Source organism: Protomyctophum parallelum, assembly GCF_964188405.1.
Source record: "Protomyctophum parallelum genome assembly, chromosome: 2".
NCBI classification, from domain to species: domain Eukaryota; kingdom Metazoa; phylum Chordata; class Actinopteri; order Myctophiformes; family Myctophidae; genus Protomyctophum; species Protomyctophum parallelum.
The window spans coordinates 32,850,353-32,868,453 of NC_139699.1; the positions used below are offsets into that span (position 1 = coordinate 32,850,353).

Consider the following 18,101-nt stretch of genomic DNA (forward strand, 5'->3'; position numbering starts at 1 on the left):
TCTCTGAACACCATGCAAATTAATAGTAAGCTATATATCACAGATGCATGACCTCTGGGGGCTATGGATATAAACAGGGTGTTTTTGAATTAGCACAAGAGTCCAATGTTGGTTTATACAGACTCTAAGTCAATCTGTTTCTCTTTGATAGAGAACCAGATATCTTTTTTTGTGTGTTTCACCCGTGCAACCATGTCCAACCTAGTTACCTGAAGTGTTATGTTCAGAATTGAACATACTATGGAAACAAACAAGTCAGAAGTGACATTGTATACACGTTCTTTAACTGAATAAATGTTTACATGGTAGGAGCCATCTATTCTATATTGGAGAAGTTGTACCCAACACATGGCAAGAAACCCAAAGCCACAACAGCTACGTCACTATTGCAACACCCACAACACCATCTTACACACTACACCCACACACACTCACACGGCAGTGACGTCACACACTTACCTTCGCAGTGTTGCAACGCTATCTCCTCCTATCGCGCCGAACGCCAAAACTCAACACCACCCGCCAAACACTGGCACTGGCACTGCCACCAAAAATGCCTCCCTTCCACACTCACGCCGCCAATGCATTTGTTTACTACAAACATTATCGCCCGAAGCACCCACACCCCCGGAACACTGTTGCCCTTTCACCACGCTAAACTCGCCAGGTCTATGCAAGTGAGCACAAATTACATGTGAGAAAATTCATTCACAAGCCCACAAATGCCATTCAAATGCCATTCAACACACACTACGACTCGCTTACAATTCGCAAACCTGGCAACACTGTCCTGTCTTCTAATAGGCCCACACTAGCTCTCAGAATCTGATTCTGATCTCCCGCAGGAGAAGAGAAACAAGTTACATGTGAGAAAATAATGCCGCAGCTCGCTTGGTCTTCAACCAGCCAAAATTCTCACATGTCTCCCCCCTGCTCCGCTCCCTCCACTGGCTCCCGGTCGCTGCCCGCACAGAATACAAAACTCTGATGCTGGCATTCAAGGCAACCAAAGGTATGGCTCCCCCATATCTTGCAAGTATGATTGAACCCTACAAACCCTCCCGCGCACTCAGATCAGCCAACGCAGGGAAGCTGGAAGTACCCTCACTAAAAACGCCGGGACAACGCTCCACACGTCCCAAACTCTTCTCCCTTCTGGCTCCAAAACTGTGGAATGCACTTCCCATTGCAGTCAGAACTGCAGCATCACTCCCAATCTTCCGCCGTAGTCTGAAAACCCACCTTTTTAGACTCCATCATGGCCCATAGCACTTACCCTACCCCCTTAGATAGCATTTCTGTAGACTTAGATAGCATCTGATACAGACTTATAGCATGTTATGTAGACGGCACTAAATTGCATTGTATATAGTCATAGCACGCCATAGTACATATGTATAGCATAGTAGTATATATATATAGTTTATATGTAGTCTCATAATATAGATATTCCACTGTTACTTTCTTAGCTTACGCATGTTTTATGATAAATGCTTTTGTGATGTATTCCCATGCTTTTGTTCTTGATTATTGTAAGTCGCTCTGGATGTCTGCTAAATGCCTAAATTGTAAATTGTAAATTGAAGGGGAGAGGAATTGTAGCCTCACGATTTTGCTTATTCCTTCTAAATCTCTGTATTTAAAATATCGCTCTCTCAGCGAATCTCTTAGTTACATCAACATTGTACTTTGTCAGTTGTTTGTTTGTGCCTACATATTACGATTACACGGAACGCTTTGGCTATTTCGCCTGCCAGCCAATTGCCGAGTACACACGCCTGCACACACACGCACACGCACGCCTGGCTTGCACACACACACACGCACGCCTGGAAGCCACGATCTCTCTCTCTCTCTCTCTCTTTCGCCACACCACGCCACACACACACACACAGGCTATACACGCACGGCGGCGCCGCGGCAGCGAGACAGGACGTTATAATCTTGAGTTTCATTAAATAACTGTCTTTCTCCGCACGCGCACGTGCGCACACAACATTATTCAAGTGAAATGCGTAACGGCAATATTGGGCTAATATAGGCTGCTCCCCGACAGCATCATCGGATCAAATACCGGGCAGTGTGTATGAGCCATAACGTGTTGACTACACTACACTACACTAATAAGGACACATAATAATAAGTAATAACCCATCCGTTACTACATGTGGAGTCAACTCCCGCAATTTCCTTCTTCCCATAGTGCGTGGCAAAGTAACTTTCATCGTAATTATTCAAAATCAAAGGGAAGCTGAAGCTGTGAATTTAAGATTATTTATGGTTATCAACAAAATCTCAAAAGGTGTCAATTCATCTATGGCTATAAAATAAATAAATGCCCCTTAGAACTCTGCTTGCAGCAGAACACAGATTCCCATCAGATTCAGAATGCAACTACCAAAAGTCGCTCAGCTTTTTGAAAAGATCACATTGAAAGAATCACAAGCTCCTCTGGCAACACTGCTTAGTTCAGAGTATGTATCTCTACAGACAGAGAATGACCACCTGTCATTTCAAAGTGGTGTCTTTTAGTTTTATGATCATTACTTCAACTGATTTAATGGCCCTGAGGGCCATGAGTGCATAAAATAATCATATCAATTCAGCTTGGGGCGTTAAACCCCAACCCGCTGAGTGGTCACTGGTCAGCAATCTGAAAACCCATTCGGTAAACAACATCTGTCTTGAGAGATTAGGTGGGCAGTGCTCGATAGAGAGCCTGACAGAGACCACATTACTACAGTGATCTACAAATAGAAAACATACCTGCCAAGTTTGAAGTTTTATTGATACTGAGGACTGCCTAATGTGCCCCACATATGGCTGAACGAAACTCCAACTCGTTCCAAATTACAGAAACTACTTAATTCTCACCACGGGACTCAGGCAATCAATACCTTTGCAACCACTATATTAATGGCAAGTATGTCCTACAGCTTTAAGTCAAAAAATCTGAACTAACCCTTTTAAGCTATTTTATTTATTTATTTTTCCGTGTTCATTCATAGCATTTCTGTATTCAAGTATAAAATAGCCCTTATTGCTTAATCTGACTAATGGATTTAATTGGCTAATTTAACCGATTATAGACAAAACTCTATGCACAGGAGTTGGCTATGTCTATAATCTACTACAGTATGTATGTAGCATGAGACGTATGTGTCATGCTTTGTTGCAATCAAATAACGCCATATCCTGTTAATAAATATCAAAGGAAAGCTAATAACCAGAATAACCAGAGGTTCCCTCTCTTCCTCTGTTAATTCAGAGAGGTACAGTGAAGTGCTACTGCCAACGCCTGAGAAATTATAGCCATGTCTTGAAGCAAGGGAATCTCTCACAAACAGTCTTCACTCACACACAAACTATTCTTCAGACAGTGCTTTAGTTTTTGCCTCCAAGTCAGCCAAGTGTCACACGTGTCTCTCAGGTTGATCCCCTTTCACTCTGAGGTCTTTCCTCTGGAATCTCATCACCAGCTTTGAATCTGAAACCTTCCAGATCAGCCCTTACTAATAATCTTTGTAAATGGTAAAATAAATAAATGGTACATGGTGCATTTATATAGCACCTTTGTCCAAAGCAGGATGGCTGTGAAAACCATGCAACAAAGGCACCAACCTGCTCATCGAGAGCAGAAGGGGTTCAGTGTCTTGCTCAAGGACACTTCGACACTAACCCAGGGGGAGCCAGGGATCGAACTGGAAACCTTCTGTTTCCCGAGCAGCCGCTCTACATCCTCAGCTATTGTCTTTTGTGTCAATGTTATTAGAGAGAATTGTGTAACACTAGTAACACACTAGTTCCCAGGCATAGCTGGGGTGGCATCTGACCAATTGACCTCAATCTTGGCATGCGTGTCCCAATGTTCCATAATGACCTGAGAGTGTGCAGTTTCGGAAGTCAGTCTTGTCTTTATCTGTGGGCAGTACCGTGGGTCTGTGGAGGACTCACTGAATCTCTGTGTGTGGGGGGAATAGGCATTAGCTTCCCCGATTGGATTGGCCGAGCTTCACGCCATCATGTAGGCCTACTGTATGTGCTGTTGCTTGCGCTGGCATAGCATGTATGTACAATGGGATTCTTCCATAATGTTGATCTGACCTCCTCAAACCCTGTACACTCAAGACACGCTTCCATATGTTTATCTGACCCCCATTGCCAAAGCGCCAGACCCCCTCCCCCCCCCCATGGCGCCCCAAGCGGCTGCATCGTCGGCCTGTATAGAAGGGCGGGGCCTGCACGCGACCTTGCCCTAGGGCGACAAACTGGTTAGGTAGCCAAAAATAATAATAATAATAATTAAATAAATAAATAAATCCAACAACTTCTCCTTAATATTATCTCATGAGTTCCTAACTTGTGGGAATGAGATGAACTCGTGAAAAATAAGCTGTTACCGTATGTGTTCCTTAATACCAACCCATCCTAACTCATGGTGTGCGAAGCCAGACACCACCCACACCTAAGACGACATCCTGCCCTCTCAATTCAGAGACTCTACTCTGAGTTTATGAGTAATTAGTGTTTATGGATAGGACTTCCTGGGTTCATATAATCCAGGTGCTCAATTTTCATGACCACTAATCCACACCAGTGCCCCGTTCCCAACGCAGGGTCTCATTTTACCCAAAACCTTTATGAAAACACACCTAATGCTGTGCTGTGTTGATCCTGTGACATGAATATCCTCCTTTTGGGGCAAAAATTCTCAAAAGTAATAATAATAATTAAAATGCCCCAAAACAATAACGACTGGTTTAACATATCTCACTCTTAAGGTGTGTCATTTACACTACAGTGTCTAATCACTCTAATGTTCTTAAAAACCAGAATGCCCCCAAAACCACACATTATTACAACTGTAGAATCCTGGAGTGTGCACAGAATGAGTGAGGGACTTCCCAGCATGACTCAGGGGCACACACATTTAGTGCTCCAACTTTGCTAACAACAACGCCACAGAATAAGTGGATGAAATATGGGGGAAATATATAGCAAAGTGGGAGAAAGTGGATTAAAGGAATGGGAATATAAGATCATCAGAACAACACATTATAGCCATAACTTAGTCATAAAGTGTCTTAATATATTGTATGGTTGTATGGTATACTTATAATGTGCTGTTCCACTGAGCTTATTATGTATTATGACCATTACTTTATGAACCTTGTTATAAGTTGTCATACATGAATATAAACATTTATAATTAGTGTTATGAAGCATTAAGTGCATAATAATGCATTTTAAATGTGATTATGATGCATTATAGACCACCCTATACCTACCAAAAACTTTAATCAATATCAGTATCGGTCAAAACAACATCAGCAAATGGTGCTGGGACTTTCCAAAACATGGAGGGCCAAATGAGACTCAGATGTGTGTGTCTCTCTGTCACACATCCACAAGTTGACCTTGGTCACTGTTGACCTGCATCTCTGCGAATGAATTGGACACTTGTAATAAAGAACTCAAGAGTACAACGGGCCAAATGCAATGAACTGCAATAATAAACCATGTAATGTAATTGCTATTCATGTTAAAAGAACACCAGAATCCTTCGTTAGTCTAGGTTTCTACTATACCAACCCTCTAGAACGGGAGAGATTAGCATCTTTTCTATCTTAATTTATGATCTCGACAAAAAAACACATTCTCCATTCATCAAAAGCCCTCGAGTCTGCCCAAAGTACAAATGGATGACATTCTAACCTGCCTATCAGGAACTCATTTAGATCTATATCTCAATCAGAGCATAACACTCTGTCGTCTCTTTGAAATGCCTTAGAAATAATCTTCCAAAATGTCCATTATACTGACAAGTAAGGAATACCAGTTACCATACACCGTAGCCTAAATAGATCAAATGCTTCTTGGGCTTAAATTATAAACAAAGACTATAAACACAGACCCTTAGGTCAGTGTTAGGGCAAAGGCCGGGCATCAGGGTCATTCGTGTGGTCTTAAAGGTGCTAAGCAGATGTCCTGCGTCTGAGACTGCTCTTTGATCTTTTACTCAATGCAATGAATCCTCCTCATCCCAGAACTTCATAGGGCAGAACCTAGTTACAGTAAAGTTGCCTGCACGTTCCACGTGTGCAACTCAAATGCGTGACACAACAGTACTCATTTTCAAGCCGACCCATGTCTCCTCTTCGACATTCCAATGTGGCAGTCATCACGGCTCCAAACAAGAACAGGCAAGGCAAAGAGATTACAAACATTCTGCCCAAAATGCACAAAAAAACAAGCCTTACCAGCTTGCGTTTTTCATGAATTATGGAGACCAATAACTGCACAAATAAGGCCATGTTGGGTTCTTGCAGGCTCCAGAGCTACCTTCATGCACATCTGAGGTTTTTAAATTACAGGCTTGGAAGTATTTCTGTATTGTATGATTTGACCAGACATGCCTGTCCTGTGTGTCACCACTTAAACTCAGAGTGAGGGAATTTTGTGACGCATATACCTCCAAAATGCCAAGACATCCATTGTCTTATAGTCCACTCTCTCCATTCTGAAATCTTAGCTCAATGGATGAGTTTTCAGCTCATTTATTTCCCTATGATATATTATGATCCGCCACAATATTGGACAGGGCCAGCATGAATAGAGCTCCCGATCTGATTCGATATAGTAGCAGTCAGACTGTCAGAGCATGCATCCACAGTTCTTTGCGCAGATCGATGTTGTGTCCCTGACTCCCTGGCTGCTACCACAATTAAAGAGGACCCTGTGGGGAACACTAAAAGCAATCAGTTGACAACTACATTATAGTAGTAGGCTACTACTACTGGCTATATCTACTGAATAAATATTCTGGTATTAAAGAACATATTTCTCTAACAGCACGTATGCTGCTGGCAGAGAGAGATGGGGACAGAGTCCGACAGACCAGTTATTTTTAGGGCTAACCTACAGACAGTATACATTGGGTAAATATATCAGCTCGCTGGACGACCTGTGTACGAGCATAATAGATGTATGACTCCAAAAAGTGTCGATTTGCATTTTTACCCCGCACATATAGACAGCTGCTCAATCTAAGGATTAGGAATGATACAGAACAACCTGTGGCACATGCGTATAGCCGAGGCAAGCTCAGAGCAGAGCATGGCAATTCTGGGTCCGGTCAAATCTTATCGAGCCAGCATGACATCTGCAACAATTATGCCCACTGCGCGGTTCATTTGCATGCCATTTAGATCATCGCCCTATCAGTACGGGCACAGGGTGCACACAGCGACAGCCTGGTTGGCACTCTCTCCCTAGGATTTCTAGCCTGTTCGGGTAATTCACACAGTAATCGGCAGCTGTTCGGTAAATCCGTCCACACACAGTCAGTCAAGTCATCACATCATGTCATACTTACACCACTTGCGAACGTGAAATTGGTCCTCACACAGCTTCGGCTGGTATATCGCGTTAATAACACACTTGCATTACAGCACTGTCAGTGCATAAACGTTACGGGGAGATCTTTTAATAAGCCTGACTCTATCCCGACCCTTCAATATGCCGACCCGGCTGCTGTACGCTCCGACGCCATTTTGGTTGTGATGGGAATCCGTCTGAGTACGGTTTACATCACTTTACTGACGACAGCCCCGGGGCAAGAGGCTGCGTGGCTGGCTGGCTGGCACAGCGCGTGTCAGTGCAAATAGGGCCGGGCGATAACACTTTAACAGCGTCACTTCGGTTAATTGAAAAAGCCAAAGGGACCAAAAAACTCTATTGACTAGTACGGTAGCCTATACTATAGACTAGATAATAATAATGCAGAGAAAATGTCATGCTACTGCAGCAGCAGCCTTAATTGGACCAAGACTATCGTAGATGTATTTTATAGATAACATTACGATAGACATAGACAGTCTTGATCCAAGGCTAGTCTACGTGTTTGCCTTTTCTCTCAGTGTAAATCACATCTGTACGGATAGTCGGATACACAGGTCTGCAGACCAAAGATGAAGATGATACAAAATTACAAATATAAAAATGATTGTGAAATGAAAGTTATACGCACGCAGTTTTCATTCCCAAATTAAATATCAAATGTAATACGGCAACTGAACTGACTCCTATATTAGGCCTATAATTATTATGATTAATATTTATTTTCGTACGCTCGTCGCTTAGCTTATCGCATTTAGACCGACTCTTGTCGCATGGCCTAGTCCTACGTTCGCAGATCTATACAGCCTACTTATTTATTGTCTCCGCTACCATGTTTCTAACTGTGTTCTGTTCGGTGTCACTTAATTATTACTTACTTCTGTGTATTTTATTTGATTTTATTGAGACAGCACAACAGTCGAGATCGGTCTCAGATAGGAGTCGGACACAATTGAGGGAGACTGCTGAAAAAGCGCCTGCCAGCGCAGCTGCTTTGATTTGTAGCCGTAACAGTAATTAACAGTAGCCTAAATTAAATAGTCCAGAAATGTATAACCAATTTGAACAGAAGTGTTCAAGTGAGAAGTCTAGAAATGTATTAATTGTATTAACTGATCTGATGATGATATTACAATTGTTATTTGTTAACTACAGCAGTAGGCTAGAAACAATACATGACAAATATTTTCTGACATAGCCCTTTGCTGCCATCTTGTGTATTATGCTCGCAAGCACAGTTATTTAGCTGAACCATAAGAAACTGTGTTTCTTAGTTAGTGCTGGTGGGGTGGGCAGACTGGGCACCTGCACCAAAACCATTTGGGCACTATAGGACATGTGGGCACCTGGATGAACTTTACATAGCATGGTGCTTTGTTGTTGTGATATTTAACCCACTGTTCTTTATACCCCCAACAACACAACAATGATGTCAAAAGTATTTTTTTTTTTATCTCCAGGGACCTACTGTTCTATTTTTTAACAGTAGGCTACTATATATTTTCTATTATATATATATATATATATATATATATATATATATATATATATATATATATATATATATATATATATATATATATATATTGTATAGTGCACTCTTTAGCTATATATTTAACCATTTCTTAGTATCATTAACCTTAATTCTTTTTGGTATTTTCTATTTTACATTTCACAATTTGTTATATTCTTTTAACAGTACTTAAAGAAAAAATACTTAGTAGGCTACACTTCCTCATAAGGGGCAAATTCCTACACGTAATTAGCACTTAATAACGAGAACATTAACCAACATGTCTGGATTGTGTGTATCAATATAGGGACATGGGGAAGAATTTCATCAACAGCTAATAGTACAACAAACTAACAGTAATAAGGACAGGGGGTCCAAACCCCTCAGCAATGTTCCTGTGATCCTAGAAGAGCACATGCTGATCCAGCGGCTTGATCTGTTTCATTTTGAGTCATACTGCTTATGTATCATGGTGTAATATTAGACGGGTGTATTGATTTAAGCATTTGTAAGTCTCTTGATTTTTTGTAGATTCTTTTGTAGAATGAGCTACTACTACTACTAGAAATAGACACATCATTAATACAACTGCTGACCAAACACCTTGTACAGTATCATGGGCTATATGTTTAATGGCTCTGGATGCTAATGTTTTAGCATGTCACCAGGACCCTGTGCTTCCGTTGTAAGATAAGACAAGCTGCAGGCGATGCACACACAGACACCAGAGTTACTGGAATTTTGCCTCTCTGCTATTGATTTTATGGTGGTCTTTGTGAACATTTACATGACTTGCAGAGACATTCAAGCCTTCAGCAACGATTCCTCCCCCTCCCATGCATTAGAGGTCAGACATGCAGGATGTGAGCTGGCAGATAAGCTGCTCTGGGAGGAATGAGAGATGGAAAAGCTGTCAGGGAATTCTACATCTATCTGTTTGTCTGTCGTTCTGTTTGACTGACTGACTTACTGTCTGTATGTCTGTCTATAATACTGATAAGATGTCAGCCGGAGACTGACATCTTAATTTAAAGTCTTGACCAGGAATGCTGTAGATAAAATCCTGGGTGTGTATTGGTGAGTCTATAGTGCAACCCTCAACAGCGCAAAAACTCTGTCTGCAATGAAGTGATTACATTTCTGAAAGACACAACCAAAATGTTCCTGAACTGGATTGTCTTATTTTCTTGTGTAAGAAGCAGTTCAATATAAAATCTATATTGCTTATCTGAGTGAATTCTTTCTGGTCTTGTCTGGTCCTCAGACATTACTCTTCACCTTGTGGTCTCCTGTCCAACCCTGGACTTATGTCAGCTAGAAAGCAGAGGTGAGTCGAAACAGGTGAGTCGAATCAGTCATCCTTGATTCTTATTAACAGGTACACAAATCATACAAAGTTAAAGTTAAATGAATAGAAAAAAGTGAAATGGGTCACAACACAGCCCTGGGTAGGTAACTTGGCCTTTAGTTTTTGTTCCTTTTCTAAAACCTTTTTTCCTCAGTTATAGCCTGTTCCAATCCTGACTAATCGTACATAGCACAAGCACAACTACAGTAACATGGATGTGCATGTCAACATGAAAAGAAACCCATTTGTTGCACATTAACGCTGGTGTACATATTTTGGTCATGTCATTATAGGGAAAAATTGTCAAAAATAGCCTGGACTTATATGCCTAATTTATATATCTTATACGCTGGTGTTCCACCGGAGAAATAGTAGATCTACATTTTTGTCGTGGTTAAGCTCACTCTTTATCTGTATTACCATTTGCCACTTAAACTGATACTTTTCAGGGGGAGATATAAGACACGATGGGACAGTGGTCAGTCAGTACTGGTCAGTCACTGTGACACAGCATGACACAGAAACAAGTCATCTTGTGGGATATTCGATTGCATCCTCTATTAGCATCCTGATAAATCCCAAAGATATCATCAGGTGCGCTGCTCCAAAATGAATCACATCATGACTCAGATTAGATCAACTAACCCTTTGTCAGCAGGCTCAGCTTTCACTTATTAGCCTGTTTATATCTTCAAAATACTGTATTTTATCACTAATTAACTCAAACTGAGTGTACAGAACTTTAGGGACACCTTCCTAATGCTTTGCAACCCCTGCTGCCCTCAGAATAAACCTGGCTCATATGGATGTGGAACACAACAAAAGGTGTTGAAAACCATGAAGCAGTTGAATAATGCTGAATAATGCCAATATTTCAAATATAATTATATATATATATATATATATATATATATATATATATATATATATACTAATACGTGTATTTTTACACCGTTAACACTGCAACTGGCATATAGAGCAAACATTAGAAGCAATTTAACATGGTCAAATGTGGAATGGGAAAGAAAATGACAAATCACCACTGCTACAAATATAGTGACACAGTCACAGTGTCTAAGCATATCCACGCTTGTACCGGAGTGTGCGTATGTAGTATGCTTATGTCTAAGCATATCCACGCTTGTACAGCATGTGTATTCAGACTTAACCACATAGCCTATAGTGTCAGGCCTGGCTTTGGTTACGGTGGTGAATCAGCCACAGAGAAGCTTAAAGTGTGAGCCTGTGAGGACATGTGGAGGAGAAGGCGGAGCATCGGACCAGAAGGTATTGGATGGACCTTGCGGGAAATGGGTCCGCCTGCAAGCATAAATAAATATCCCCTGTGGAAAGCTGATCCACTGGCTCACATGTCCACAGCATAGATCTGTACACTGAGAGGCAGATATACATTATCCAATCCGTCTGTAGGTACTCTGGCACGGCATGTGGACTGCCATGCCTTCAGTAGCCTATACAACTACATCACATGTAGTGTAGGCTAGACATATTATGTAGACTACTGCAGGTCTGAGGGAAGTCCTGGCTTATTTTTTTTCGATCTGAAAGTAAAAACCCATAGGTCCACGTATTCACCCAACACGGATGAAAACATGATCTTAACTCTGCATTTAGCCTGAAAGACTGTACTGTCTGTGACTGATGTATTTGTATCCTACTTAAAATGGAACATATGATCCGTATAATAATAATAATAATAATAATAATAATAAAACTTTATTTGTATAGCACCTTTCATGACATGAAATGCAGCTCAAAGTGCTTTACAGAACAATGGAGAATAAAAGAAAAGCAAGGCAACGACATTAAAAAACAAGCAGTAATGCAGTACAGTGAGGACATGAAAAATAAAAAATATAAGATCAATTAAAGGCAATGTTGTAGAAGTGGGTCTTGAGCTGAGCTATAAAAATGTCTACAGAGGCTGCCTGACGAAGGTACAGTGGGAGCTTGTTCCATGCCGACGGCCCGTAGAAGCAAAAAGCTGCTTCCCCGTATTTATTTGTTGCCATTTTTTTGGGCAAAGCGAGCAGGCCGGCGGTGGAAGACCTTAGGGGGGCGGTTTGGGACATATTTAGGCAGGCAGTCATGTAGGTAGGAAGGTGCGAGACCATTGAGAGCTTTATAGACAAGTAAAATAATTTTAAAATCAATCCTAAAAACAACCGGAAGCCAGTGCAGTGATGCCAAAACTGGAGTAATATGTTCTCTCATCTTAGTTCTAGTTAAAACTCTGGCTGCTGCATTTTGGACAAGTTGTAATCTGTCAGTTGTTTTCTTAGGCAGTCCTGAAAAAAGTGCATTGCAGTAATCAAACAATCAATCAATCAAACAAAGGCGTGGATTAGCGTTTTTGCATCGTCCAAGGACAAATAGGCTCTGATTCGTGCAATATTTCTAAGGTGAAAAAAGGCAATCTTGGTGACATGATTAATGTGTGAATTAAAGTTCAATTCAGAATCAATAATAACCCCCAGGTTCTTTACTGTACTGTTAGTTTCTACAGTTAGGTTGCCCAGTCTGCTTATTATTGATTCTTTCTGCTCACTAGAACCGATTATGAGAACTTCTGTCTTATCCTCATTTAGCTTGAGAAAGTTCTCACTCATCCAACATTTGATGCTAGACAGGCAGGTCAACAGCGGGTCTAAAGCACAGGGATCATCTGGAGCCACAGAAAGATATAGTTGGGTATCATCAGCATAGAAATGAAAATTGACTCCGTGATTGGTAATGAGTTCGCCCAATGGCAGTATGTACAAGGAGAAAAGCAGAGGGCCAAGAATCGAGCCCTGTGGAATACCAGAACTGATGTCATGTTTGTCTGAGTCAAACTCGGCTAGATTGACAAAGTAACTTCTGTTTGATAGGTAGGAGGAAAACCAGGACAGGGCCGTACCAGACAGGCCTATCCAGTGCTCCAGACGCTGTATTAAAATTGAATGGTCAATCGTGTCAAATGCAGCCGTTAGATCTAGAAGTAAGAGAACGGATACATGTTTCTTGTCAGCAGACACCCTAAGATCATTAATTACTTTTACAAGTGCTGTTTCTGTGCTGTGACCTTTCCTAAAGCCAGATTGGAATTTATTGTGGACATTATTGTTCTGTAGAAACGCATCCAATTGATGGAAGATGCATTTTTCTAAAACCTTGCCCAGAAAGGGTAGATTTGAAATGGGTCGATAGTTACCCAAAACAGCGGGATCAAGATGTGTTTCTTGAGTAGGTCATATATCCTATATAGGAACAAAACACCAGCGCAAACATAATGGGGTGCATACTTAGTTTAGACTAGTCAGTGGTTAGACATGGGTTAAGGTTAGGTTTAGGTGTGCTGCCCCGTGGGAGGTTAGGTTTAGGGTGAGGGTTTGAGAAAGGTTGTAGTTGTAGGACTAATGACTGGTCTAACCAATGACTAGTCTAAACCAAAAACTGTCTAAACTAAGTACTGCGCAGTATCTTCCATTATATGGTTTCCTATGGACTGCATCTTGACTATACTATAGATTAAACACCATTACCGTGACACCGGAGGAACTGGAGAAACACTGTTTGACCTCACTGCAAATGAAGTTTAGTGTTGTTAAAATCAATTATGCAAATGAGACAAAGATATGTAATATCAGTGGTCCAGTGCTATTTGCCAAAGCAGGGATGAGGAGTGAGTTGCCTCTACCCGGTCCTCTGATACAGATCAATGAGAGAACTGAGACCAGTGGAGCCAGAGGCTCCCCTATGATTCAATTTACCATCTCTGTAATTCACATGATCTCACTGCTACCCATGAAACACACACACACACACACACACACACACACACACACACACACACACACACACACACACACACACACACACACACACACACACACACACACACACACAGGGAACGTATGGGTTTGTTCTTTTCATTTTATGTGTGTCTGTGTTTATCCATTATCAAATGTGTGCAGTAAACAGCTTCATAATAATCTCCCTCTCTCAGACTTGCTTAATAACATCATATACAGTATTATATTACATTTTACCAAAACCATACTGTAATGGAAACTCTGCATTAGTCCTTTATAATGGGAGCATTATAAAGGAATAGGACTAATGCAGAGTTCACACAGTATGGTTTTGGCAGCATGGGGGGCACGGTGGCACAGTTGGTAGTGCTGTCGCCTCACAGCTAGAAGGTCCTGGGTTCGATTCCCGCTCGGGACGCTATTGGTACTGGTGGCGTGTCTCCTCCTCCGCGTCATCAGTGCCCAAACCCAAGGCGGGGTTGGCGAAAGGGCCTTTCTGTGTGGAGTTTGCATATGGCGAAAGGGCCTTTCTGTGTGGAGTTTGCATATGGCGAAAGGGCCTTTCTGTGTGGAGTTCTCCCTGTGTCCCCTAGGGTACAGTAGGTACCCTCACAAAAACATGCAGTAATCCTGGTCTCTAAACTGCCTATCCTTGGCCAGCCGGGGCGCCTGATGGAGGGGAAAGGAACTGGTTGGAATAACGTGTTCCTTCCACGTGCTACGTCCAACCAGGGAAACTCCCCCCTGTCAGGTGTAAAGGAGCAACTTAGACACTCAGGCATGAAGGAAGCATGAGTTCAAGTCTGTTGCTCTCCTCATGTCCCCCATATTAAATCACACAAAATTGTTACACAATTGTTATTCAATGTTATATGTTAACACATATTTGACACCACATGAAGGCAAATGGAAACTAGAACGGTATGCCTGTAAAACACAAGCACAGCTTGCTAATCCTACACTTCCCAGTCAGTCAGAGTTACATCAATTATTCATGATTCCTACTGTTAGTTCTGTTGCCATCAGATCAATGCCCCAGTTATATTGGCCAGATATGAGCCCCTATGGTTGATTCCCCCTGTGCCGCCGTGATGGACTGTGGCATATTAATGGGAAGGTGGGGCTGCGCCAGCTACTGTAGTAGGTACAGTACTTCCTGGGCTAAACTACACATTAAAATCCCTAGTGTTAATTTAACTCTGACGATGTTACAGTGAGACGAGCATGACAAACAAAAGGGTGTTTTACTGTTGTAATCTGATCGCCCATGGCTGTGTAATAGTACGGGGGAGCACAGTGTACTTGATAATGTATTGTGTGCTGACTGAACTGTATGAACTATAGCATACTTTATAGGAGCTACTGGAGACATCTCAGACAGCAAGTGAGATGAGAATAATTATAAATACAAGCGAATAATAGAAACCCCTCAAAATGTGAAGAATTTCATCCATGTATAAATGTGACCTGGATGTGTCTATTATAACACATAGCCTACTGCTGGTAAATTATTAAATCCCTTCAAATGTGTTTTTTACTAAGACACTTCCCGTTTCATTTAGTGAATGAGTGTGTGTGTGTGTGTGTGTGTGTGTGTGTGTGTGTGTGTGTGTGTGTGTGTGTGTGTGTGTGTGTGTGTGTGTGTGTGTGTGTGTGTGTGTGTGTGTGTGTGTGTGTGTGTGTGTCTGTGTGTCTGTGCATGCGTGCGTGCGTGCATGCGTGTTTTTCCAAATCTTTTATCCCGCGATTTTTTAACCCATTTTTCACCCGGTGCCAAAACTGCCAATTGCCTAAACTGTAATCCTGTGTGTGTTTTTCAGTCAATTTCACCTGCTTCCTGAAATTTAAGTTAAAGCCATTTGATGGCAAGTGCGTTCGTTGAGACTAAAGTGTGCATGCAGCTATGTGTGTTTGCTGAAAAATCATAAAAGACAGCAATTAGCGGACTGATTACTGCAATGTGAATGTAGGCTACAGTGTGTGACCGGACAACCCCAATCATCTGCAGGGGTCAATAGGTCCTGTATAGCTATTTAAAAAACGTGACCATGCAGTGCAGTTAGTTCGAGCATGATTCAAAATGTTATGATTTGTTACTCTAAATAGGCTAGAGATCCTGCATGGCCCAGATGAGAAACACTGGTTTAGAGTCTGATAAATTGAACAGGCAAGTTCCTTTAATGTAAAGTTGATCAATATTTAACTCAAGGGAAGTTGAGTGTTATTACAGTGTTTTAACTGCCGGATGTAGGCAAAATGATCAGGAAACACATTGATTATCAGATCAATACTGTAGCTACACAGGAACTATTTATTAGCTGGAGGTGCTGGGGGTGGTGACTTCACAGCCAGGTGAGGGGGTATTGTAGGCTATGGTAATGGTAGTCTACGATTTTGAAAATAATAATAAATTATAGCCTATGCTGAATTAAAAAAAATCATCATGGCATTTATAAGTAAAATCAAAATATGCTGCAGTATATAACTGTCTTGATTGGCTACAAATTGAACAGAAACACTGAGGGAGCTTTAATTAAAAATGCAATTTAAAAACTTTACTGATCAAATTATAGCTATGGCACGAGGGAAAGGTAAAAAGCTCTGTAGGCTACTGTAGGTATTTGATAATAATAATAATTATTATTATTATTATTATTATTATTATTATTATCAAATACCTACAGTAATAATAATAATAATAATAATAGGCTACAATAGGATTAATGGATTAATAGGCTACCTTGTTTTCTATAGAATTTGTCAATGAATGTGTATAGGAGCTTGGGGAATCATCTCGCGGTCACACTAATCAGAGACCCCGCCTCCACACTTTCATTCATCCATCCTTGGCCCTGTGCTGTCCTGTCTGGGAGGAAACGGCTGCTCCCTCGGGGACTGGGCATTATATAGAGATCGAGCGGCACTGCCCATTCCAGAGTTGGAAACGCTCACGGCTCGTCTTCACGTGCACGTCCTGTACGCAGTCTACTTGACTTCTTGGTCATCATCATGGTCATGGATCATATTGAGCAGTCCAATTAAAACAGTTTGAAAGGTAAGGTAAGGTAAGGCTTTTTTTTATCCAGTAAAGTATAGGACTTCAGTAGGCTATCCTAAACGAGTCGTTGTTTAACAACTAGTGTTTGGCTTTCATTCACCACAGTCGCCGTTTTAGTGTCCTCTGTCCTGTCAAATTGAATAGGCTAAAACAACCAAGCTGCTTCTAATTTTAAAGCGATGTGAGGAACATACAGAACTTATACCGTTCGGTGCGAGATTTCTTGACATTGTTTGATTACGGTGTCGGTAGGCTATGTCAGAGAACCAGATTGCCCCCCAAATTTAATAAAGGTAGGATAAGGATAAGTGATATTTTTTGGTTATTTTTTTCTTATTCTTTTTTTCGGCCAATCATGGACTGGAGAGTGCCCATTTATTGGCTTACTAGTTACAACATGTTATAGGCTAGTGTTTCAGTTCCAGTTCCAATTTTGTCAACTTATTTCTTTGTGTCATGTCATCACTCAAGTTGTTCATCCTTTATCCTGTGTGCATTCTCTCTCCAAAAAGAGTTGGAGAGATGGGGAGACGCCTTTTAGGCTACTGAACAAACACAGCAATGATTAGTATCAGATAGAGCTATTTATTTTATTAATTAACAAAGGAAGATGACCCTTGAAATGGATAGGCCTACATTTTAGCCTACATGCCAAAAACTAATAAATTAGACCTAATAAGCCTATGATAAATCTACAATGAGATTGCGGAATATTTTTGGTATGAATATGATTTTACATCTCCACTTATCTCCCCTTTTGAGGATTGCTATACCCTTTGTGATAACTGTGGCACTTGTACAATTTACAGTATGATTGTTGCTGCTTGTAGCTGCATAGGCTACTTAATCTGGGATGCTGTAATTTAAGACTGTAAAATATACTCATTATGACAACATGCTGTACTCTGTATTTAGCATTGCTTCCTTTTTTTATATACCACAGAATAAGGAGAAGAGGAGGAGAAAACT

At 41.1% G+C, this 18,101-nt stretch overlaps 1 protein-coding gene across 4 annotated transcripts in view; it reads right to left on the reverse strand.

Annotated features, from left to right (window-relative positions):
• The window catches only part of LOC310855087 (C-myc promoter-binding protein-like), a 73,403-nt gene extending 65,843 nt beyond the window's left edge, over nt 1–7,560 (reverse strand). For all 4 annotated transcript variants that reach the window (XM_083759965.1, XM_083759963.1, XM_083759964.1 and 1 more), the window contains exon 1: nt 7,376–7,560. The gene's annotated coding sequence lies outside the window, so the exon portion shown is untranslated. The remainder of the gene's footprint in view (nt 1–7,375) is intronic.
• Nucleotides 7,561–18,101: the final 10,541 nt, after the last annotated feature.